Raw genomic sequence first — 22,710 nt, forward strand, 5'->3', positions numbered from 1 at the left:
AATGCTGCTCGGGCGATCAGGGGTCAGGCGGGAAAAGAAGACTCCAAATCCACTCTCTGCTCGCCCCCAGGGCAATGCTGCGAGGAGAGGGAGTGGGTTCCCCCGCAGGCTATCCCACCGATGGGGTTGAGACCTTAATTTGGGGTTTTATTTGGAGACATTGTTCCCTCTTCGCTCCTCTACCCCATAAAATTCCCTACAAATGCAAAAATTCGAGATAGAAGAAGCCGTCCCTGAAAGTAAGTTCTGAAGGATTCCTTTCATGCGGTGAAGGAACATCAATATTCAGCTTCAACTTGGTGTGTGAGGGTTGTCGTGTTTTAAAACACTATCTCTGTAGAAAGATTAGTGAAATGTATTGGAAGAAGTAGTGGAAACGTAGCTCTTCCTGGTCTTGCGTTTGGATCTTCTTTGGAGTCCTCACCTTCTTAAATCTGATGTTTGTTTGAAATCAGGGCTGAATTTCCATATATAGGACAGAAAGAAAGAACCCTAATTTTTTTTAAAGACAGCTCTCCCCCCACGTTTCTCCTGAGCCCACTTGGTCTCCCGTTATTAGGCGGCCCAGTTAAGAGGCATCGATTTTCCTTTCATTCTCTGACCACTCGTCTCTCCTGGGCCAGCCAAGCTGCCCGCATCTTATCCTGCTCACAGCGCTCTCCAAACCTTTTAATTATTTAGTTGCTGTCTAACATTCACCGGAAACCTCTCCATAGACAAGGAGAAACGAACGCACATGCATTTTTTGCTAAGAAGCCCGGGATTAAGATGAAGGATAGAAGCTGAAAGAAAAAATGAAAAATGTTTCTCCGCCCGTCAATCGGGGGGTGGATGCGCCACGCAGCGTGAGCCCGGCTTACAGCCACGCGTAAAACCAAGAGCAGCCCTGGGTCCTGCGCGCGGAGACCTCAGAGCCGAAGAGAGAAGTCCCCGCGACAGAAACGCTGCGGATGCCAGGTCTTGAAAATGCTAACTTCTGAGGCTAAGAATTATTTTAAAGACAAAAAGAAAAGACTGGTGAGGAGGCCTTCCGGTGCGGAGGCGCCTCTCCGCTAATTTTGGATGGGGAAATGGGGATTATTCGTTTAAATTCAGTTGCCAGCACCAAGTCGGACTGGCCGGGGATGGAGAACAGCAACCCCCACCTTTAGAAAAATAAAAAATCTCCGAAGGCCCTTCTTGGTCTGGGTGGTTTGAGGCTGGCAGAGAGGGGTGGGGGGCCTGGGGCTGGATGCCCCGGGTAATGGAGCCAGCCGGTAGGGGGTATTTAACATTTAATTCCCAGCCGGTCCGCCCCTGTTCCCGGACTGACAGTGGGTAATTGGGAGAGAGGACGTTGCTCTTTTGATGGCCCGCGCCGGCCAGTCTCGCCGACGCCACACTGGGTTTGACGTCACGGGCCCAGCCCTGGAGCCCGGAGCACAGGGCAGCGGGGGAGGGAAAAGGATGGGAGGGGGATACCGAGGAGGGAGGGCCGAGGTCGGCCCCGGGACCCACGGGGAAGGAAGGGGGAAGGGATCGAGGTTGGAGAGGCTGCGGCGCGTGGCCTGAGGCGGAGAGTCGGGCTGCGGGGGTCCGGGCCAGGCCCGGCGCCGGCATGACCCGCCTCGCCAGCAAGAGCAGGCCGGGCTTCCTCCTCCCTTGGCGGGCGGGGGAGGGGAAGGGGGCTCCTGGCCGGGGGGAAGGGGGAAAAGGTGGTCCTGATTCTCCCTGTGCCACAGCCACAAAGCTGATCCTGGCCTCCTGCGGAGGAGCCTGAGCGCCTTCCCGCAGACCTGACGCGACCCCTCCCCAGGTACCTGGGCCTCGGCCTGGTCTAGCGAGTCCCCTTCCTCCCAAGGAGCAGCCAGCGGAGCTCGGGTGGAGGAAAGCGAGGAGGCGACCAGGAGGATGCCGCCGCCGCCGCCGCTGCAGGGCCCGGGGCTTCTGTAGGGCACAAGGCCTCCCTCACCAGGGTAAGGGACTGGCGATCAACCTGGACGCCTAGGACCCTGGGAGCAAGCATCCCGCAATCGAGCAGGCGACGGCACGGCCACCGCCTGGAGAGGAGCCGGGGCCCGGGGCGGCGTGCGGGGCGGTGGCAGCCGGCTTGGCCTATCCGAAACCCCAGGCCTGGAAGCGGCTGCTTTAGGCGTCAAGTTGAGCCGGGTATGTGTGTCCTCTTGGGGAAAAGGTGAGAAATGGAGCCGGAGTTTCTCCGCTCTGTAGGGGTTAAGCTGGGACCCACACACACCCCTAAACACATGCCCACGTGCAAGTCCCTCCCACCCGCCCTCCCAGGGGCGAAGAGACCCTGTCCCGGTGGAAGTGGGGAAACCCAGTCGGGTACAGAAAGCAGAGGCCATGGCGCAGAGAGGAGTCGCGGCTTTCCGGGGCTCAACCCTAGGGCTACGGACCCAGGGTGCGGAGATGCTCGCGCCACCCACCCGAGCCAGGCAACCGATGCTTCCAGGCGAGCTCCGCGGGGCCGAGGTGCCTGGAGAACCGGCCCCGGGCGCCCGAGCGCTGCCGGACCTGGGTAACCGGCAAAGTGGAGCCCCGGGGTCGAAGTCCTAAAGTTACTAATCCCGCGCAGGGGGAGACAGCGTGCCTCGGGCCGCCCGGGGCGGTCATTTGAGCGTGTTTACTTAAAGACTTTGCAAGCAGAGCGCGCGCGAAATCGTCGGATTTCCAGCAAGGCAGCAAATATTTGCAGGCAGGAGAAAGAAGCGGAGCCGAGCCGCGCCGCCGAGTCCCTCCCCCCTGAGCCCCGGCGCCGGCCTGGGCGGACCCGGCCGCGCAGTTAAAGACAGAAAAGAAACCGGGAATCTGCGAGGCTTGGGGGGCGGGGAGCGACACGAAAGGCCAGAAACTGCAGCACGGCCCGAGGCCCTGGCAAGCCGGGCCTGGGGGAGGAGAAGTCCCTTCCCATTCCAGCTCGATCAATCTTGCTGGGCTGCGATCGGTCAATAAAAACAGTGTGAAGCGGCCGCTGTCGCTGAGTCTGAGGAGGAAGTGGAGGCCAAAGGTGTCGAGGCCGGCGCCAGCGCCCAGCACCAGCCAGGTCCTCGGCCCCGCGGTCTGCACGCCGTAGGCCGGGGGCCAGAGCTTTGCCGGGAGCAGAGCACCGCCCGGCGGGGCCTTTAATTGGGTGTCTCCATTTTAATAGAGGCCATTGTTCGAGCAATTAGCGAAAGACAATAACCGCCCAGAGGCGTTTAATTCGATTCCCTGCGCCGGCCGCAGTCCGCACCGGGGCGCTCTGGAAGAGTGGCCGAGGCTGCGCGGAAGGGAGGGTCCGCTTGGGGAGGCGCCGGCTCCTTTCCTTGCTCGCTTTGCCTTCAGTGGGAACTGGAAAGGGCGACTGGGGCAAGATGAAAGCGGGGCGAGGGCAAGCTGAGCCAGGCCAGGGCGGGAAACCTGTCCCCGGCCTCGCCAGCCCACGCCGGGCGCCCCCGGGACCGCAGCGCCTTTCGCTGCGCGCGTCCAGCTGTGGCCGCCGCGCAGGTCCCCAGCGCCTGTTCAAAGGAGAGAAACCGGAGGACGGGGTCGTGAAAACTGGCCTCCTTCCTCCTTAGCCCCGGGTCCCCATTTCGGTCACCCGAACCATGTCCAAATTTCCTTCCCTATGGTGGGAGGAGGGGCAAAGGAGAGATCCCGGAGAGTGGCGCGCGCACACCTCCCTCTCCAACCCAGCCAGTCTCACTGTCCCCTCCTCCGCCTCGGCCCCTGGATTAGGTTACCCTGGCCGAGCGAGGGTTTTTACTGGATAGGACTATAGCACAGGTAAAGCTGTATAAACAGCTCGCCGGCTGCCGGGCGGGAGGGTTATGCCGGGGACACGGCTCCAGGCGCCACCGCTGGCCCCGGCTGAGCGGGCCACACCGCGGGGAGCTCGCTGCGGCACGGCGCCCCGGACCGCTCAGGTTAAATACATATTATCTCTGCATCTGCCACCCGGGCCCCCTTTTTCTTTCCCTGGGGAGCTGAAATGCGGAGAGCAGGGAGCAAGATCTAAACGGGAGAAGAAAGCAGCCAGGCAGTGGGCAATGCTGGCTGAGGATCCCGGCCCAGCAAGGCTGGCTCTTCTCAAACAAAACCCAGCGAGCAGGGAACTTGGGGGAAAGCAGAGAAAGAGGGACCCTAAAACTCACTGGCAAAGGGAAGATGATGGAGGCGGGTGCGTCCAAGGGGCAACTCTCCCCGCGGCCCCCACGCCCACGCGCCCCGGGCCCGGAGTCTACCTTCCCTGTGAAATGAGCCATCGTTTTGGGGGTGGTATGTGATTTGATTTGCCCTTTTTTCTTTTCCTTCATTTCTTTTTTCTTTTTTTTTTCTTTTTTTTTTTTTTTTTTCTGTTTGTTTGTTTTGCTTATTCATCTACCACCGTTTAAAACTCGGAAGGAAACCCGCCCAGGCCAGGAGGAGCCACGAGTGGTGGGGAGAGTCAAAAAAGAGGAGATGCGCTGGGAGATTACCCCCGCCCCCGCACTCCGCCCCCAGCCCAGCCCCGGCCTCCACTTCGAGGGATCCTGAGCCTCCCACAGCCACTACCACCTTTTCCCCGGTTGAGAAAACCCCTGATTGTAGCGAGATAACAATTGGGTAGGTAGGGGTGCAGCGGAAAGGGGGGGACGGGAAGGGAGAAGGCAGGGGATTTCTGCTTTCGGGTTTAACAATGCACACGTGAGGCGGGCGGCAGTTGGGGGGAGCCCTGGGTTGGGTGGGAGAGGAAGAACTCGCCTTGAGGGTGAGTGGAAAGGAATTGGAGTCACCCTGGAGGAAAAGTGCCCTTTTCAGCTCTCTCCCTCCCTCCTGGCCTTGGCAGGTGGGGGGACAGGTGGATGCCGCCGGAGAAAAAGAAGGGATGGAGGCAGCCCAGCCGGCGGCTCTGGGTCTCCAGGGTAAACCGGGACCGCTTACCCTGCCCTCGGCATCAGTGACTCTTAGGAGCTTGCTACTTCTAGACCCGGCCTCTCCTCCCTCCCAGGGCACCCCTCAGCCTCACCGCTATAGCACCCAGGACTCCAGCCCCTGCACCTAGGAAAGGCTCCAGCCTGGCAGAAATTCACCCATTTCAAGGCTTGGCCCACCAGGCCGTAGCATTGCCGGGTGAGGTGAGGTTCGCGCGGTTCTCAGGACGGCCAGTCGAAGTCACCTGCTCCACTCCCCCCGCCTGGACACCCACCTCCTCACAGCCACCCAGCTCCTGAGGCCCCTGGCCAACTACAGCCCCAGCCCCCAGCGCTGGCCTCAACCGAGTCTCCTCCGTCTGCTTCAGTTTGGCCTTTTTGGAGGAGAAGGAGGGCTTTATCTGGGGACTATTGTGTTTTGACTCCTTTATATTAGCCAAGGAACTGGAGTGTGATTGTAGCGGGACGATCTGGCAGGCAGTGTTCACAGCAGGGGTAGGAAAAGAAGGGGAGGAGGACTCCGTTCAGATCCTGGAGACAGTAGAGGCGCACTTTTAAAAGCACAAGCCGTTCGTGTCTTCCTTTGGACGTGCTAGAGACCCCCTCGTTAAAAATCCATGTTTGTGCCTGGCTCAGAGGTGCAAAGGAGGAGGTTTGGCGTGCGCACCCTTCTCCCGGCCTCTCTTGGTCCCGGGCTGCCCCCTACCCACAGCCTCTCCCTCCTGGCAGCTCAGCTGTAGGCTGCCTTCCATCTCACGGACCCCAAGCAATTTGTTATATAAAACAAAACAGCAACCAGACGCATGTGCCTGTTCTTCACTAGCGCCAGCAGTCCAGCAGCGACGGGCACCCGGCGGACCTCAGCCGGGACGCCTCGGGCAGCTGCTTCTTGCTCACTGCCGCACCCACCTCTGCACCTCAGCTCCGGTCAGCCCAGCAGCCAAAGCAAAAAGGAGATTCCTCAGTTTCCTCCCTTGGAGGCTGCAAAGCCTCTCTCTGGTTATTCCAACCATTAAGGAAAAAAGAGGTGATGGGAAAGATTTGGTCTGCACACAAAGACATACTAGGAGAAGAGTGCACATTTATGTATAAAATAGCCCAGGCACCAAGAATGAGACATTACTTCAGTACCGCCTAGAAATGGTTAAAAATAACTGAATGCTAGAGGACAGAAGTGGTTTTGGGATCTGCCCCACACACCTTATCAGGATCCCTAATTCCCTGCCATCTCCTGTGGTTCCAGGACACAAACAGCTGTAACCTCCAGAAGAGGGCTTCTCAGCCACCTGGCTCCCACGTACCTGCCGGTTCCCCAGGCACTCTGTGTCCCGGGGCAGCTGGAAACCCTAACAGAAAACCCCTACCGAAGAATGCTCAGGAGTTCCCACTCCCATCCCTTCTCTGCACCCCTGACTGTCCCCACCTCATTTATCTTTTGCAAGAAGGCAGGTTGCAAATGTCAAATAAAGAAAAATGCAGCTTGCCAGGTCTCCTCGCTTTTGGTGGGGACAGAACAGCCCCAGTGCTGGGGCTGGCAGAGAGCTCTTGTGCAGAGTGGAGGATGGGCCCGTGGATTGCAGCCACTCTGCATTTTCTAAGCCCTGCGGCTTCTTGGGCCAGGGACTTTGGGCTTTAGGAGGCAGCTGGCTGGAAGCTGCAAGCAGAGCCTCCTGCTTGATCCCACCGAGAGACTCCATAATCAGACCCCCCATGTGACCAGACACCCGATGGGGTCGTGGTCTGAACTGACACCACACCCCGACTGGGTTCAAATGGGTAGAAAACAATTTCATTCTTCTGAACGGCACAAATAGGTCATGGTAAGCCCCTCATACACACACACACCCACACCCACACACACACACACACAGACTACCAGCCATGTGGGCCCCCAAGCATCTCATTTACAGATGCCTGGATGGACTCAACATGACTGGCTAGCCCCCAGCCCACCCATGGTCACTACCACTACCTTCCCTGCAGCAGCCGGTAAGCAGAGGAGACTTCGGAAATGCTGCTTCATCACGTATCCCTTTAAAGTTCTTAATGTCCCATCTGCGACCCCAGCATCCTGGTGAGCATGGACAATGGGGAGGAGAGAAGGACCAGGAAATATGGGAACCAAGCCGAGGGAGATGCCGCGCCACTGGACTCCCTTTCCTCCCTGCCCTTGCCAGAATCACCCATGTCACTTTCCTCAGGCACCCTGTCGGTATCCCAGAGAAAGAAAAGGGGTGTATAATAGCAGCTGTCCTGCCCAGACTCACTTCACTTCTTTGACATTTTAACATTATCTGTCTTCAGGGGGCAACTGCCTTTGAGTGACTTTTTGGAGGTCTGTTGGTCTGATGTCCCAGGAGTTAAGTCCACATCTTTTCCTCTCTGCTCCTTCCGCTTCGGATGCCCCTGGGCAACCTCTGGGGAGGCTGCGGTTTTCTCACCCACCTCAGGGTGCTCCTGGAAGCAAAGAAGCCTCCCAGCCCCTAGCTTCCCGGGGGGAATGCCAGATGCTGACACATCTGGGTTCCAACTTTATCTTACAGCGCACAGCTGTTTATTTAATTGTATGCAGAGACAATGAGCCTCAACACACGCTTTAAAACAGAGGAAAATAAACACGAAATTGACACTGAAGCCACCTTTAGGAGAAGGCTCCTGGGCACAGGGGTTGTTTTCCCCAATCCTCTGCCCTCCTTGCAGTGGGAAACGTGTCTCCGGCCCTTTCCAAGCGTTCCCACGGGCTCTCATTCTTCCGCTGGGTTTTTCTTCACATCCCTACTTCTACCAGCTCTTTCCCGCAAACGAGGACATCCACACACTCACACACCGTGCCCGCCCAAGGTCACCACAGAAACCCAGAGATTTCCAGGGACCAAAAAGAACAATAAGAACTGGGTTCTAGTTTAGCTTCTTCCAGAGGCAATCTGCCCTTTGGAGAGGAGGCCTCCTCCTAATTCTCTCCACGTGGAGCGGGGAGAGGGCGTGCGGAGTTAGAGAGGGAAGAGAGTGATATTCACTGACCTGGGCAGCTCGCTCCCGAGGGCCAGCTGTTTTTTATTTTTTTTTTTCCTGACTCGCCCGGAGATCTGAAGGCAGAAATGAGAGGCAGAGTTCGCCACTGTGGCCGCCGCTGCCGTCCTGGCCGCTGGAACTGCTCACCGCATCTCAGGCGGGCTTCCAGCGAGAGGTAAAACCTGGGCGATGTGCGTGCTTCCTGGGAGCCCCCTCCCCTCCGCCTTCTCCTGCTCACTGTAGAGAGCGGAGCTCTTCCGGGTTGCGAAGAGAGAAAGGGAGGGAGGGAAGGAGAAAGAGCGAGGGAATGAATTTCACCCCCTTTTGCAAACAGGCAAACCGCACATCAGGGTGTGTGAAACTGACAGAGCTGGGGGGGGGTGGGGTGGGGAAAGGCGGCCTGAAATGTGACCGGCACCTGGCGCCTGCACAGCCCGCTGTCTTCTGGTAGGGTTGGAATTAACACTATACATGTCATCAGAAGTGTGGACTAGGTCATTACCGTAGGCATAAACCTATGCATGGCATTTTCCTTCCACTTTTGGGAGCAGTGGGGATCCAGGGGGAGCTTGTCTTGGTCCGGCCAGTGGCATCCATTAGCAGGGCGAAGGAGCTAGGATCTCTGCCCTCCAGGGCTCTCCCTCTCCCTTCCGACTATTTCTCCTGTTTCTGTCTATGCTGACGCCTCCAAAACGCCCCCATTCTACCTTTATCTCTCCTGAGCCGTAGTTGCCCTGTAAAAGTTAGGAGGTGCGGGATGCTGGGTGACTGGCTGCTACCCCTTGATCCTCCTTGGAGTAGACATAAGAATGTTTGGAGATGCAGTATCCTTGGGCACACATACTAGAGGCTGGGGGGATTCTCTAGGGGTCTCAATTCTTTTTTTTTTTTTTTTTTTTTTTTTTTGAGTCGGAGTCTCACTTTGTCACTCAGGCTGGAGTGCAGTGGTGCCATCTAGCTCACTGCAACCTCTGCCTCCCGGGTTCAAGCGATTCTCCTGCCTCAGCCTCCCGAGTGGATGGGACTACAGGCTCCCGCCACCACGCCCAGCTAATTTTCTGTATTTTTAGTGGAGACGGGGTTTCACCATATTGGCCAGGCTGGTCTCGAACCCCTGACCTCATGATCCGCCCGTCTCTGCCTCTCAAAGTGCTGGGATTACAGGCGTGAGCCACCGTGCCCTGCCTCAATTCTTTTTAAGAAAACTTCTAGGACAAATCTACTTCTAGGAGAGTGAGATAAGAAAGCAGGAATCAGAGGTCACGCTGGAGATAAAATGTCAGAAAGAAAATGATCCCGTTGGGCCACCCGTAGGGCCATGTAAACTCCAGCCCTCCCTGCAGAACCACCTCTCCCCGGTACCATCCCTACCCCTGCTGGTGAGGAGATCAAAATAATCCACGGAGAGAGAATCTGTCATGAATAAATTTCGGCAAGAGTAAAATGAAACTCCATAAACATTGGGGTAGAAAGGCCAGAGTCCATTTGTTTTGACAGGTAGACTTTTCCCTTCACAATATTTATACAATAAGAATATGGAGACTGACTTTAAAAATAAATAAATCTTTGGGGAGAAATAAAACAAAATTTGTCTGTGGCTGGGCCAGGAAGTCAAGAAGTTTCTTGTGCTCCAACCGGTTGGATAGAAAGGAGTTGCTATTTTCATGGGGCAAAGGGTTTGGGGGTGGCCATTTCGTGGCGGGGAGGCCGAGGCACTTGGTCCCTAGAGTCGGGAGAACTGAGGTGTGGACAGAGGTGGAGGTGGGGTGAGGGCGAAGCTGCGTGGACATGGGGTTCAAAGAGCGGCCGAGCGCGATGCCCAGGCTGGGGGCGCCACGGTAGGAGCCGTGCCACAGCTCTGCGCGGTGGGCCCTCCTGCCCTCTCCTCTGGTTCCGTGGCCTGCCTCCAGCAGCTATAACCCCAAACCAGCCTCCATCCAGGCGCACCCCAGCCCGTCAGCCAACCCGTGTGCGTCTCCGCTGCGCAGTCCCTGGGGGAGGTTTAGGCCGAGGGTCCAGGGAAAGGGACTTATGATTTGCCAAGCTGGCCAGGTCTGTCTGCCCTCTGGGGAGTCCCGAAGTCCTTCCCCCTCCGCCCCCCGTCGTCACGAATGCAGCCCCTCCTCCACCTTCCTGCCCTGTCCCTCCCGCCTTCCGCCACCAAGTGGCAGAGCCACGTTCTTGGCGAATTTCGAGGACGCAGGGAGAAGGCCATCTCTTGACAGCTTGTACCCAACCTGTTGCCCTGACGAACGGGGTCGAGGGGGTGGGGGCTGCCTGGCCCGTCCCAGGAAGGTCCCTGCTGCTGGGAAAAGTGTCGCTGGCATTCCGGGTCCCCGGAGGGTCCCAACACCGCCTTCTCCCTTCTTGCGCGCTGCTCCCCCGTGGGGACTAGGGCGGGGACCCAGGGAGGGGGCATCGGTCACCAAGGCGGCGACAGTTGTCTCCTTGGCCCGGGCATTAACTGTACCTCAACTCGCCGTCCACTAGGCCGGAGGGGCCACATGCGTCTTCCTCCAAGCTCCCCTCTCCGGCTTCTCGTCCTCATTTTCCTGCCCCTCCTCCCTTCCCCGCCTTTGGCTCGCCTCCCAGGGGAAAGCCCTTTTCCCTTAGAACCTGGAATCCGCAACAGCACCCTCTGAGACCCAAGGCGGGCTCTCCTGTCTCTCCTCCGTCCCCCGGGCCACCCGAGCCCTGATCGCCGGCGACCCTCTCTCCGCCTGTTCCCCGTCGGTCTGGCGGCCTGGCTCCCCGTTCCTTTTCTGCTGACGCGGGCACTTGCTTTTCTCGGGTCTAAAGTGACTCCTTGGTGAGGGGTTGTGAAATCTGATGGCCTACACACATCTCCCCATCACCCCAATTCTACCTTTAAGGGAAGACGCCTTGATGGAAGGAAATTTAGCTGCCAAAGAGACTCAGGCTTTCAAAAGAAAATCCAAAGGGCTTAATAAAAATACAGCTGTTTTCCAATTTAATGGTCAGACAGGGGCAAATGCTGCCAGCTGGACATTTCTTGCTGTCTTGACGGGCTTGGGGTGGAAATCCTGCTGATTAGGGTGAGGTATTCCAGGAGAGTTGGGACAGGTTTGAGGGTGGGGAGGAAGTGGGGGAGGAAGGAGAGAATTTACTCTGAGAAGGAACCAAAGTGAGAGAAATCCTCCGCGGTCAGTAGCTCGGTCGGACTTCCTGGGCAGCAGGGCTGAAGATTTATTTCTGACGAGTGGACATTTGGCCAGGCACACGGCAAAGATACCGCTTTAATGAAGCCCCAAGTCGCTTCCTGAATTTTAAAAGCTACCACTCTGGCTCACTGATTCGTGGCTCTGGTTTCTGTGTGTGTAAATATACTTGGGGGTGACAGAGGACAAGAAGAGAAGAGAGAGTAAATGGCATTATGTATACAGGGACAACTGTCTATAGCTTACACACTAGGGAGCAATGGAGGCCGGTTGCTCAGAGCCCACCCTAACCTAACATGCCTGAGGGGACAGGGGTGGCTTTGCTCCTAGGTTTTAGGACTTTTTGGAGGGAACCTTTTCACCGAAAAGTTTTTGAGTGGGGTGCATGCCTACGGTCCCAGCCCAGGCGCAGATCCACTCACAGCCACACACAGACAGGAACACCCACTGCTGGTCACCTCTTCCTCGCACCCCATGATCCTGCACCCTGCTTCAGGCCTCCCTGGCTCCATTTACCCTTGCTGAAGCACCTACCACCAGTCATTTAGCCTTTTGTCCCCGGGCGGGCGTTCATGCTTCTCAGAGGGAGATTCAGAGCTGAACCAGCTAGCGAGATGGACCAGAACCCTGGCCCTGGAGACACAGCTTGGCTTTGGGACTCTTCCTGAAGGCAAACGCCTCATCCTAATTGGCATCGGCGCCAGCCACTTTCAATCCTGTGGTACATCCTGCAAGTTTTATCAGACCACATTTCTAGAAGCTAAGGCATTTGATTGGATTTTAAATATAAAGGGAAGTCACCGGGCATGTGGAGGTAGAAGATGGATCAGTAAATGACTGATAGATAATAGAAACAGCGTGTTCAGATCTCCACGATGGCCACGTAGATATGAAGTTTACCTGTTGGATAAAGAAAAAGGAGATTCCGTAGGAAGAGGTAATCAGTGGCAGAATCTCCAATCTTCCTAAGAACGTGTGGCCACATAGAGTAGCTCTATGTGGAGCTGCAGAACCAACATATTTATTCATCCAGGTTTCCAAATCTTGTTTCTTTTCCCTAAAACACGTATTTTTCTTTCTGCCCATCAGTATTCAGAGTCACCCTCCCTCTTCAATTGTTCTACCTTCCTACAAATACTGAGATTGGTTTAGTTCTTTAAAGTGCACTCTGCCACACGACAGCACACACCACCGGGTATGAAAGTTCTAATCTTCCAATTCCACTCATTGAGATTTATTTTATTATAAATATGCGTGGGGTGGGAATTGAGAGGGCATAAAGGAGGTATCACATGGGAACAATCCAGTTTTCTGCTTCTCCTTATAAAAGAACATTTTTGTTAAACTCAACTTTCAGAACCGTGACTACCACTACACTTCCGGGACCAAGAACTGCAGCCCGGGTGGCGCGGGTGGGGCGGGTGCGGCGCGGCGGAGGGGGTTGTGGGGGGGGCTAGGTGGTCTGGAACTATGGACGTCGCAAATGAAAGTTTCAAAAGCAGTGACTGGAAATTAAAATAAAAAATAAAAAAATCAGACCTTTTCCACCCAGGCGCCCTAAATAAATAGCCCCGTTTGCAAATTCCTATCAATTATTACGTGATGGGAAAAAATCCTATCTGAAAATAAAGCACGTGGAAGTGGAGAATTTTAATTAAATCTTACTGTGGATATAATAACATGGAAGTGATTTTTCATTCGGCGCTTGCCTGCTCACCAGTGTTTTATGGCGTTTTCTTGCCTCTGACTTTATTTTAAAATATTAGACGAGGTGGAGAATTATAAACGACTCTTTCCTTATCTGTGCTGCTCACATATCCAGGATCAGAGGAGCTGATTAAGAAAGAAGTCAGAGGCAACGTTGGATTCATAATGATTTGGAATAATGAATCCTTATCTCTGCTTTCCAGATTATCTGCCTTTCAGCTCCCAATGTTTTGTTACATGGGATAATTTATTGCATCTAATACATCACAATGAATCTGATGGTAGAAAGTGATGGCCCATGTTGTGAAAAGGGGGCCCTTATTTTTTATCCTGGGGCAATGAAACTGCTTTTTGCAGTTTTTAATTGGGAAAATATAAGGTAGATCTGATAAAAAAAAAAAAAAAAAAAAAAAGAGCTGGGTATAATCTTGCCTGCTCGTGCTTTACCACGCTGCTCTTTAATTAGTGTGTCAATTTCAGGCTGAAATTAACAAGATCGACCTGAAACCAGTGCTTAGTTTCTCCCCAGCATGGAGATCCTAATTTTTAACATGATTTATTTTTATGAAAAAGGAGATAATTAATCATAAACACTGACTAAAGCACAGGGCCAAGTTAAGATAAAATGCCATTTGCATCTTTATATAGAAAGATACCAATAATGTTAATTTTTCTGAGATTTTCTCTCTCCTCACCAGAGCTTGCCCCCCCCCAACAACCCCACCCTAACTGCTGCCCACTCCAGCCCCATTCCAAGTAAACAAGAAAAAAAAAAAATCAATTCCTGGTTCCTCTCCATGTTTATCGCTCATTTTTATAAGAATATGCATGTGTATGTGTGTGTGTGTGCGTGTGTGATAGATAGATAGATAGATAGATAGATAGATAGATAGATAGATAGACAGATAGATAGATCGATCGATCTACAGCTGTCCTGGCTTTGTCTATTAACACAAGCAGAATACATAGGTTTCCTCTAATTAGATCTCAAGGGTGAGAGGGTGCTCCTAGACCCCACCCCACATCTACCCTCATCAACTTCCCTCCATTTTAGAGTTAGAGGGAAGTGGGTACGTATCTCATTTAAAGGTTAATTAGGACCAATAATTGGCATTTTTGTTTCTTTTGTCTTTTACCCTAACGCCAAAGGAACAAAAGCCACCTCAACGCAACAGGCTTTACTCGCTGCTTCTTGCAGGAAGGATTTCAGAATCCAAGGCTGTACGAGGAGTGTCCTCCCAACCACTGACAGCACCAGAATCTCTCGGCTTCAGGAAGTGGAAGGGGCAGGAGTCATTGGTAATTTGCTCTTTAAGCTTTTTGTGTCTGTTGATTACTTTCTGGTTGCTTGGATTAAACAATCGTTGCAAATATGCAAACCACTGAGAGGAGATTCATACATATTCGTTCTCCAATTGTTCCTCTTGACGTCAGATCATAATTTCCTGGTAATTGGACAGCTTGCACCGAATAATGCTCGTCTGAAATTCTCCCCGTTTCCCTAAGTTGCAGCAGATTTTGTACTGGGAGATGGGAGGATGACTTCTTTTTTTTTTTTAAGAATTATTTTCTGTTCACTGTAATTCCCATTGTCTCCCTTCTCCCCCATACTTAAGAATATTTATTCCTGAAGTGTGAGGATCTGGAGTTTATTTCCTGGGAGTGTAATTTCCCAGATAGTTCTTGAGTAGTTTGAAGAAGGTTGACATGGGCCAGTAAAGATGGAAGAAACGGGTCTGATTGGGGCAGAGGCAGGGGTGAGGTTCCATAGAGCAAAGCACCCTGTCCTCCCTCTGCTTGGATCCAAAAGAGCAGCCTGGAGTGGTCACACCCGTCAGCCACGCAGTTTTCCTCCCCTGGGGTAACCCAGGGTTCTCATTTAAGTAACTCCTGAGTTGAGTTCAAGTCTCAACTCCTGACCCTGTCCTACACTCTCAAGCTAAGTAGGCAGCCAAATAATTATCAATTTCTTAAAAAAAACAAAAAACAAAAAACAACAACAACAACAACAACAAAACCTTGAATCTTGATCATACAGATATTTCAGGTTTTAGGTGGTGGTAGAGGGAGACCCAGAAAATATCCTATATTTCCTGGACTTCAGACTTCAGATTCCAATTCTGTATTCAATAATGTGTGACTTCCCTCTTCCTCTCTCTTTTCTCCCTTTCCCCTCTCCCTTTTCCTCCCTTCCTCTCTTCCCTTTCTTTATGACACATCACTCCAAGAATTTCAAGTATCAATTATAAGTAATATTAATTTCTCAGCCCAACCAGTGAAGTGCGGATGATCTGATAGGAGCATAAAAACGGTGCTTCCCTAGATGAAACAGACCAGTGGAGCCTACTGGGCCGTTTCCCATGCCCAGATGAACATTCAATTTTCCGGCATTATCTCCGCACTTAAACTCGCTTTCTCCATTTCTGTGCCAAGATAAATTTGCATAATATTTGCAGCTGTAATTAGCTGATGAGCATCTCCCAGCCTCCCCCTTTTGTTTCCCCCTGCATTTGGTCTTCCATTGATGCTACGTTTGATCTTTAATATCACAGGATTCCCGATAGAGGATTGCATATCTTATCTTCCCTGCTCCAAAATCTTTTAAGAAGGAGAGAGAAACGGAGAGAGGGGGCTTGGGGGAAAAGCGTGAGTGAAGAGAATGAAGCTTCTACTAATCAGAGTTTGGAAAGATTACATTGGAAGAAGCTATGGGGAGTGACAGGACAAATAAGATAAATGGAAAAGGAGGGTGGAGTGGGGATGGGAGAGGCTGGACCAGCCTCTTGGAATGGGAGAGCCTGGGATAAACATGTTATTACTTAGAGACTACGGGATTGGGGTTAGGGGCGATTGGGAGTAGGGACTGGACAGTGGACGGATGAGGGTGTAGCAAGTGGGGTTTGTGGCCAGCCTCAACTGCGGGGCCTGCCTCCCTTTCTGGAGAAGCATAACTGCCACGCTCTGAGTGAGACGTCTCTGTCCTTTGCTCCCTTTAAGCAGAAACTGGAACTTTTGAAACCAGGTGACTACCTTATCTGCTCATCTGTTTGTCTCTCGTTAATAGAGAGCCCTGCACTCTTGAATTCCTAATATGCTACGGACACTTTCATTCTCTCCAGCCCAGTTAAAAGCAATAACCGCCCCCCCACCCAAAAAAAAGTAGGAGAAGAGAAAAATAAAAATGATACAAGAAACTGAAGAAGAGGAGGCAGTGAGTCGGTGGCAGATGAATGGGGTCGCCTCCAGGAGCGGAGCAAAACCAGGAGAGGTTCCCCCACTGCCCCCTCCCCGCGGCCCCGGCTGCGGCCGGATTGTCATTGTTGTTTTCTTATTTTTCTCCAGATCGGGAGTTTTTCGGACTTGGGTGGCGCCTGGTAGGAGGGGAAGGAGCATTGGAGGAGCCACTGGTTGGATTAGTATTTGTGGGAATGCGGAGGGGGAGAGGGAGAAAGGAAAGGAAAGAGGGAGAAGGAGGAAAAAAAGAAGACAAGAAAGAGTCGATTTTCATGCCAATCATTGGAACAAATAGCTAACATTTAACGTTTACACCCGCACTGGCGGCGCCCTGGCGCTCCGCGGACCCGGAGCCGGGCTAAAATGTCCCGAAAGCCTTTGGAGAAAACGAGTTTCCAGCTATCAGGTTCTCCCCGTCTCCCCCCTTTCAAGAGGCTTCGGTTTCAGGCTGGACTTGTCCAATGTCTGCGTTACCGCTGCGAGCTCCTAAATGAGTGTCAAGGAGGCAAATATCAAATAGCGCCGGGGTCAGGGCGATTGAGTTAACCATTGGGGCCTCAGGACTGGAAACCTGTGTGAGACTCCGCTGGGAAGGGGAGGCGGCGGAGGGAGGGTGAAGGAATAAATGAATGAATGAATGAAGTGGCAGAGGGGAGCGCTGGACACCCAGAGAAGAGGGCCCAGACTAAGCTGGCCTGAGCCACAAGCCAGCCCCCTTCTCCAGCCCTGGCCCCTCCCCAGGCAAACTTAAGGCTCTCAGTTTGAGAAAAGTTTCCTTAAAACTTTTGCTGTCTTTTAAATAGGGCCAATTTTCTAAACCGAAGTTTAGAAACCGAAGTTTAGAAAATTGGGCTCTAACCTCGTCCCTGTCCATGGGTGGTTAGTCATTGCGTCATCTCCAGGCCTCAGTTTCCCCATCTGCTAATGGAGGGAATTGACAAGAAAATGGCGAGGTCTCTTCCTGTTGGGAAAAAGAGCAGGCTGTGGGCTTTGGCAGCAAACAGGGAGTGCGGGTTCTGCTATCCCGACCCCTGTCAACCTGGGCACCTGGAGCCACCCCCAGCCTGGCCCTTGGGGCTGGCCAGAAACCCGGGCAGAAAGCCACTGAGCTTCCCCACCTCCAGCCGAACCCCAGTGCTCAGCAGCTGGGACCCAGTGGTTATCCCGGGGTCACCCCCCAGGGAGGCCCCCGTTCTCCTATTCCAGCAGACCCAGGTCCTTATGCGTCCCTTCCAGAATCTTGTGCTTCTCAGGTATTTCCAAAAGAGAATCATCTCTCTCTTTTTTGGGGGGGGGGGGGCTGGAAAAGGGGTACACCCTCTCCTGGGGTGGGGGGGGGGGGAAGCAGATTGAGGTTTATGTCAAAATTCCTGACTCAAGCGCCAGAGCGGAAGTACAAGCGGACTCAGCCTCTGCGCGGAGGGGGTTACTGAGCCTCACCACAGGCGTGTTTGAAATCGATTAACCAAAGCCCGCTTCTTCGCGCCGTAAGGTCTTTTTTTTCTTTATTGTTGAGACCCCCATGTCACGTGTGCAAGGTCTGCGTGCTTGGGCGTGTGTGTGTTTGGCGGGGGCGGTTGTGTTGCAACCTGGGGGAGGGGTGTGCACCAGGTTCGATGTATTTCCCCAGCGCTGAGCGGAACATCAAGACAACCAAGGCAGGGGACAACCTACAGGGTTTGCTACCAAGGACCGGCCGCTCACTGTCCTGCCTCATCCCCTCTCCCCGCACCTTCCGCGCCCCCGGGGCGCAGCTCTGGGTCCCTTTGGGGCCGAGCAACGGGCGCGTGCCCCGCAGTTGGATGCCGGGGAGGACTCAGGCTGCGGAACAGAGATCCCCCGCCAAGGCAGGAGGTACCGCAGGGAGGGACCGAGAGGGGCGCAAGAGCGAGGTGCCCAGACGTGCTGGGCTGGGGTGGGGGCACCTGTCTCCTTAAATACCCCTCCTTTTTGTGATCCCTTCCCTCCCTCAGTGTAATTCTCAATGATAGTCATGAAGAATAATCACGATGATACTTTCCCCTTCTTTCTCAAATTAAAAAAAGAGAGAGAGGAAAAAAAATACGCACCTAACTCCACTACCATGCAGGTTCCGGAGAAATTCTCAAATAGAGCAGTGTAATTTCTCAGTTGATTTTGATTGACACACTGTCCCTGGGATCATGTGTTAATCCCTTCTTCACTCAAGCCTTTTCATAACTCATTTCTCTCTTGCTAGATGGGGACTCTGATGGTTACCGAGGCAACGATGATAGCACTAAGCTATTTCCCTCTCTGCAAGGAGACCATTATTCCGCATGCATAGGCCATTTGCAACAGAGGTCGTCGCAAAGTCATCCACAACACAGCACACGTTTATTAAACTTTTATTCGCTTTTTTTCCCCAACACAGAAACTAGTTTGCACTTGTACGGGGGCGGGGGGGTGGGGGTGGGAGGTATCGTTGTCCTGTTCTGTGTTGGTAAGGATCGCCCTGAGTGTCACGGTCATTGACACAGCGACACGGCAGGCGCAAGGGCCACCGGTCTCTCCACTGCCCGATCCGCCCGTCGGGGTCGTCTCTGACCACCTCGGGATGGCTGGGACCTTCAGGATGAGAAGAAGCGGTGGCCACGTCTGTAGGCAGAAGGGACCCTGGCTTCCAGGCCGCGCCACCTCTGTTGCGCGGGACTTGGTGACCCACGCCCCTTTCCTGGGGTACCTTCTGAAATAAAGCCTTTTGTCCCACTTCCTCAGAGGCCCCCCCGCCACCAACCCTCCCGCAACGCCGCTTTTCCCGTCCCCTGCTTCGGATCTGCCGCCCCCCCCAACCCCCGCCGACGCCAAGCCCTCCTCGGGCGCCCGCGGACGCCAGGCCGGGTCCCCAGGCGCCACCAGGCCGCGCTGGCAGCCCTGGCTCCGCAGAAAGCCACCTGCCGGGAGCGCGAGGTTCTTAGGTTTCTTCCCCCAGTTTGTCCAGGAAACAGGGCTTGCTGGTGGGGGCGGGTTCCTGGGAAGTGGATGGATGTGGTCCTCGGCTTCTCTGCGGAGGGTTGGGGCGGGAGGGTGTGTGTGTGTGCTGGGGGGGGGGTGGGTCCCCGGAACATCTGGGGACAGTCAACCAAGAGCTTGCCAAGAGGCCAGTCTGAAAGCGAACATGGCAGACTCGATTCCCGGCCTGCAAGGCCACCAAAACCAAAGGGCAGTTATGAACATAGGCCACTGGTGACCAAGGCCCCTATTTCCCCTCCAGCTTTCCTCAGTCGCCCACACTCCCTTTTCAATTTCTTCCCTTCCACACCCTCCGCCGCCCCCGTCTTTGTTTTTTTATGGGAGCAGGGGGCCTCCTGGGGCTCTGGGGCCAAGCCCAGGCCCCTCCCGCCTCTGCGAACTTGACCCGGGAGGGTCCCCTTCGTGCCAGCCCCCCGCCCCCAGGGACGGCCTTCGACGCCGCTGCAGCCCCCGGAGCGCCCTGCTGTCTCGTCGTCTCGCAGCTAGGGGCACGACCTCTCCGGGCCACCCCGGTCGCTTGTCTGCGTGCCACCCGCGAGCCAGGACCAAGCCGCAGAGCTGGCTGGGGCTCCGCAGACACCGGCTGGGACTGGAGCTGGGCTGGTCTAGACGTGTGGCGCGGTAGAGATGCGAACTGGGCTCCTAGGTGGCAGGTGGAAGGACTCCTGAGAGCTCCAGGGATCAGCCTCCTCCCCAAGCCAGGGACTGTCCGTCACCTGGGCTGTGGTGACCCCGCAGACGGAGGGGATGCCACGTGCACAGGGCGATCCCATCCTGGTCCTACCCTAAGAGTTTGGGAACCCTGAGTTCCTCCATAGAAACGTAGTCACCTGCCAGCTGGGAACTCAGAAGAGCTGGGGGTAGATCCCCAGGGCCTCCTTCGCGGCGCCCCACCCCAGAGGCAGTGGCCTAGAGCCGGCGAGTTGGGAGGAAAAGGGAGGAGGCGAGCCTTGCCCTGGGAGTCAGCAGGCTGCTCTCCTTCCCACATCTACAACCGTTCCCATGAAAATAAACAGAAAACAACGCATCGCCTTGGGGTGCCGGCGTCTAGAGCCTCCAGACCAGGCAGGGCCAGGCGGAGAGGGCAGATGGGTGGTGCTGGCTGCACTGGTCGGTGCAGGGACTAGTGGGGTGTGTTGGTGTCTGACCCAGCTTTTTTAAAAGAAGTCCCCAAGCCCTTGGAGTGCGGGTTGGGAGCTGGATGTGGGGCTAGGAGGAAGCAGAAAGAGTCGGCTGCTGGGGTTCTGAGGGTTAAAGCAATGCCAAATTCCTCACTGCTGTTGACAAAGCCTAAGTCAGGGGGTCTGGCTACCTGGGCCTGGGTGAGTGTGGCCTTTGGAGAGAAGCCACAGATCTAGGAGGGTGTTGGAGTGTCCCCACCGTGCTTTCCAGTGGAATTTAAGTTTATAGGTGAATGGAGGTAAAAACTATAATTTATTTTATTTTATTTATTTATTTTTTTTGAAATGGAGTTTCACTCTTATCGCCCAGGCTGGAGTGCAATGGTACAATCTTGGTTCACCACAACCTCCACTTTCCCGGTTCAAGCAAATGTCCTGTCTCAGCCTCCTAAGTAGCTGTGATTATAGGCTCATGCCACCACGCCCGGCTAATTTTTGTATTTTTAGTAGAGACAGGGTTTCATCATATTGGTCAGGCTGGTCTCAAACTCCTGACCTCAGGTGATCCACCCACCTCTGCCTCTCAAAGTGCTGGGATTACAGGTGTGAGCCACCGCACCCAGGCCAAAATAGAAATATTAGGACTCTGGTCACCTGAAGTATTTCTTGTCAGCTTTAGATCTGATCAATCTGCATTTTGTGGGGTTTTTTGTTAGTGTGTCTTGTTTTGGTTTGTTTGAGACAGGGTCTTGCTCTGTTACTCAGGCTGGAATCCAATGGCGCAATCATGGCTCACTGCAGCCTCAACCTCCTGGGCTCAAGCAATTCTCTCATCTCAGCTTCTTGAGTAGTTGGGACTTACAGGTGTACGCCACCAAGACCCGGCTAATATTTTTTATTTTTAACATTTTTTTGTAGCGATGGGGTCTTGCTGTGTTGCCCAGGCTCATGTTGAACTCCTGGCCTCAGCCTACGGAAGTGCTGGGATTACAGACAGGACCCACCACTCTTGGCCTGAGATGAATGGCTTCGATGCAGGTCTCTCCTCTGTTAATAGACTCATGACAGAAAACATGTCTGGCTTTCAGCTAAATGAGAAGATTTCAGCTCTCTCTCCTCCCATGTGCACCAAAGAAAGTAGCAAAGTGCTGGGATTACAGTGTGAGCCACTGTGCCAGGATCCTTCACCAAACTGAGTCATCATCTCAGGGGAAACCAAACTGATGGAAATCCTGTCTTACAAGAAAAGACCACCCAAATTACTGGAAGCTTAGGCTCTTGCAGTTTTATATATATATATACATATATATATATATATACACACACACTTTTTTTTTTTTTTTTTTTTTTGAGATGGAGTCTCACTCTGTCATCCAGGCTGGGTGCAGTGGCACAATCTCAGCTCACTGCAACCTCTGCCTCCTGGGTTCAAGCGATTCTCCTGCCTCAGCCTCACCACCACGCCTGGCTAATTTTTGTATTTTTAGTACAGACAGGGTTTTGCCATGCTAGCCAGGCTGGTCTCAAACTCTTGACCTCAGGCGATTCACCTGCCTTGGCTTCCCAAAGTGCTGGGATTACAGGCATGAGCTACCATGCTTGGCCAATCATATTATTATAGAATGACAGTAACTACATTCATCATAAACTAAGTAGGTTACAAGCATCATCTCACCCAGTACGATAAACATCCTCTAAGACAGGTGGATCTCGCCCCCCACCCCTGCCCCTGCCTTTTTTTTTTTTTTTTTTTTTTACACAAGTGACACAGTCTCTGTGTCCACAGCCCCAGCTCTCACCACCACTCCTTGGATTTCCTTCTTTCCTTCCAGCAGAACTCAGTGTACACCGAGGTGTATGAGTAGATTCAAGAGTGCTGATATCTGTTCATTCATGATCCTTTCCTTCCTTCATCATGGTGTTCAATAGGCCCCCTGCCAAGCTCTGAGACTACCAAGTAGGCAACTTTTCTGTCCTCAAGATGCCCCCCAGGTAGAGTGGCAAGAAAGACAAATAGATCAATAACTACGTGAGAAGTCTGGCCCAATGATGTGTGAGCCCAGAGCGAGAGCGGCAGCAGGTGCCCTCAAATGTTCCACCAAAGGGGCAAGAGTGGTCTGGCCTACAGAGGAGGCCAAGGAGCTTACAGAGTACAGCAGGGACAAAGAGGGTTCCAGGAGGGAAAAGAAAGGGGCAGTGGCACAGGGCAGAGGAAGGGAGAGTGTGGCAGACCCTAAGAATGTGATGTGTCCTGAGAAGGGGACAAGTGGGGGAGGCAGATCCATGCCACAGTGATTTACTTCATAAGTTAGCCTTTATCCTGCGGGCTGTGGGGACCCAGGGATGGGCTTTATGCAGAAGAGCGGCATGCTCAGAATGAGTTAAGGAGGTAGAGATTCTAGGCCAGGTGCAGTGGCTCACACCTGTAATCCCAGTGCTTTGGGAGGCCAAGGAGGGAGGATTGCTTGAGCCCAGGAGTTTGAGAACAGCCTGGGCAACACACCAAGATCCCATCTCTATGAAAAATTTAAAAATCAGCCAGGTACATGGCATGTGCCTGTAGTACTAGCTACT

The 22,710-nt window shown here is 53.7% G+C and overlaps 2 long non-coding RNA genes and 1 pseudogene across 3 annotated transcripts; 2 read left to right on the top strand and 1 right to left on the bottom strand.

Moving 5' to 3' along the window:
- Window positions 1-1,668: 1,668 nt before the first annotated feature.
- LOC116269504 lies at window positions 1,669-6,504 on the top strand. The gene is made up of 3 exons (XR_004177106.1): window positions 1,669-2,148; window positions 2,576-4,584; window positions 4,808-6,504. It is a non-coding gene; the product is annotated as an uncharacterized LOC116269504 (long non-coding RNA).
- Window positions 2,143-2,967, top strand: LOC116269503 (annotated as a pseudogene). The gene has a single exon (XR_004177105.1). The product of XR_004177105.1 is annotated as an uncharacterized LOC116269503 (transcript).
- A 3,859-nt stretch (window positions 6,505-10,363) lies between the features above and the next one.
- LOC110744073 lies at window positions 10,364-18,179 on the bottom strand. The gene is made up of 3 exons (XR_002524168.2): window positions 18,094-18,179; window positions 11,618-11,983; window positions 10,364-11,251 (listed from the first exon to the last, which is right to left on the bottom strand). It is a non-coding gene; the product is annotated as an uncharacterized LOC110744073 (long non-coding RNA).
- Between the last annotated feature and the right edge of the window lie 4,531 nt (window positions 18,180-22,710).

This window comes from Papio anubis, chromosome 11, assembly GCF_008728515.1.
Source record: "Papio anubis isolate 15944 chromosome 11, Panubis1.0, whole genome shotgun sequence".
Taxonomy (NCBI): domain Eukaryota; kingdom Metazoa; phylum Chordata; class Mammalia; order Primates; family Cercopithecidae; genus Papio; species Papio anubis.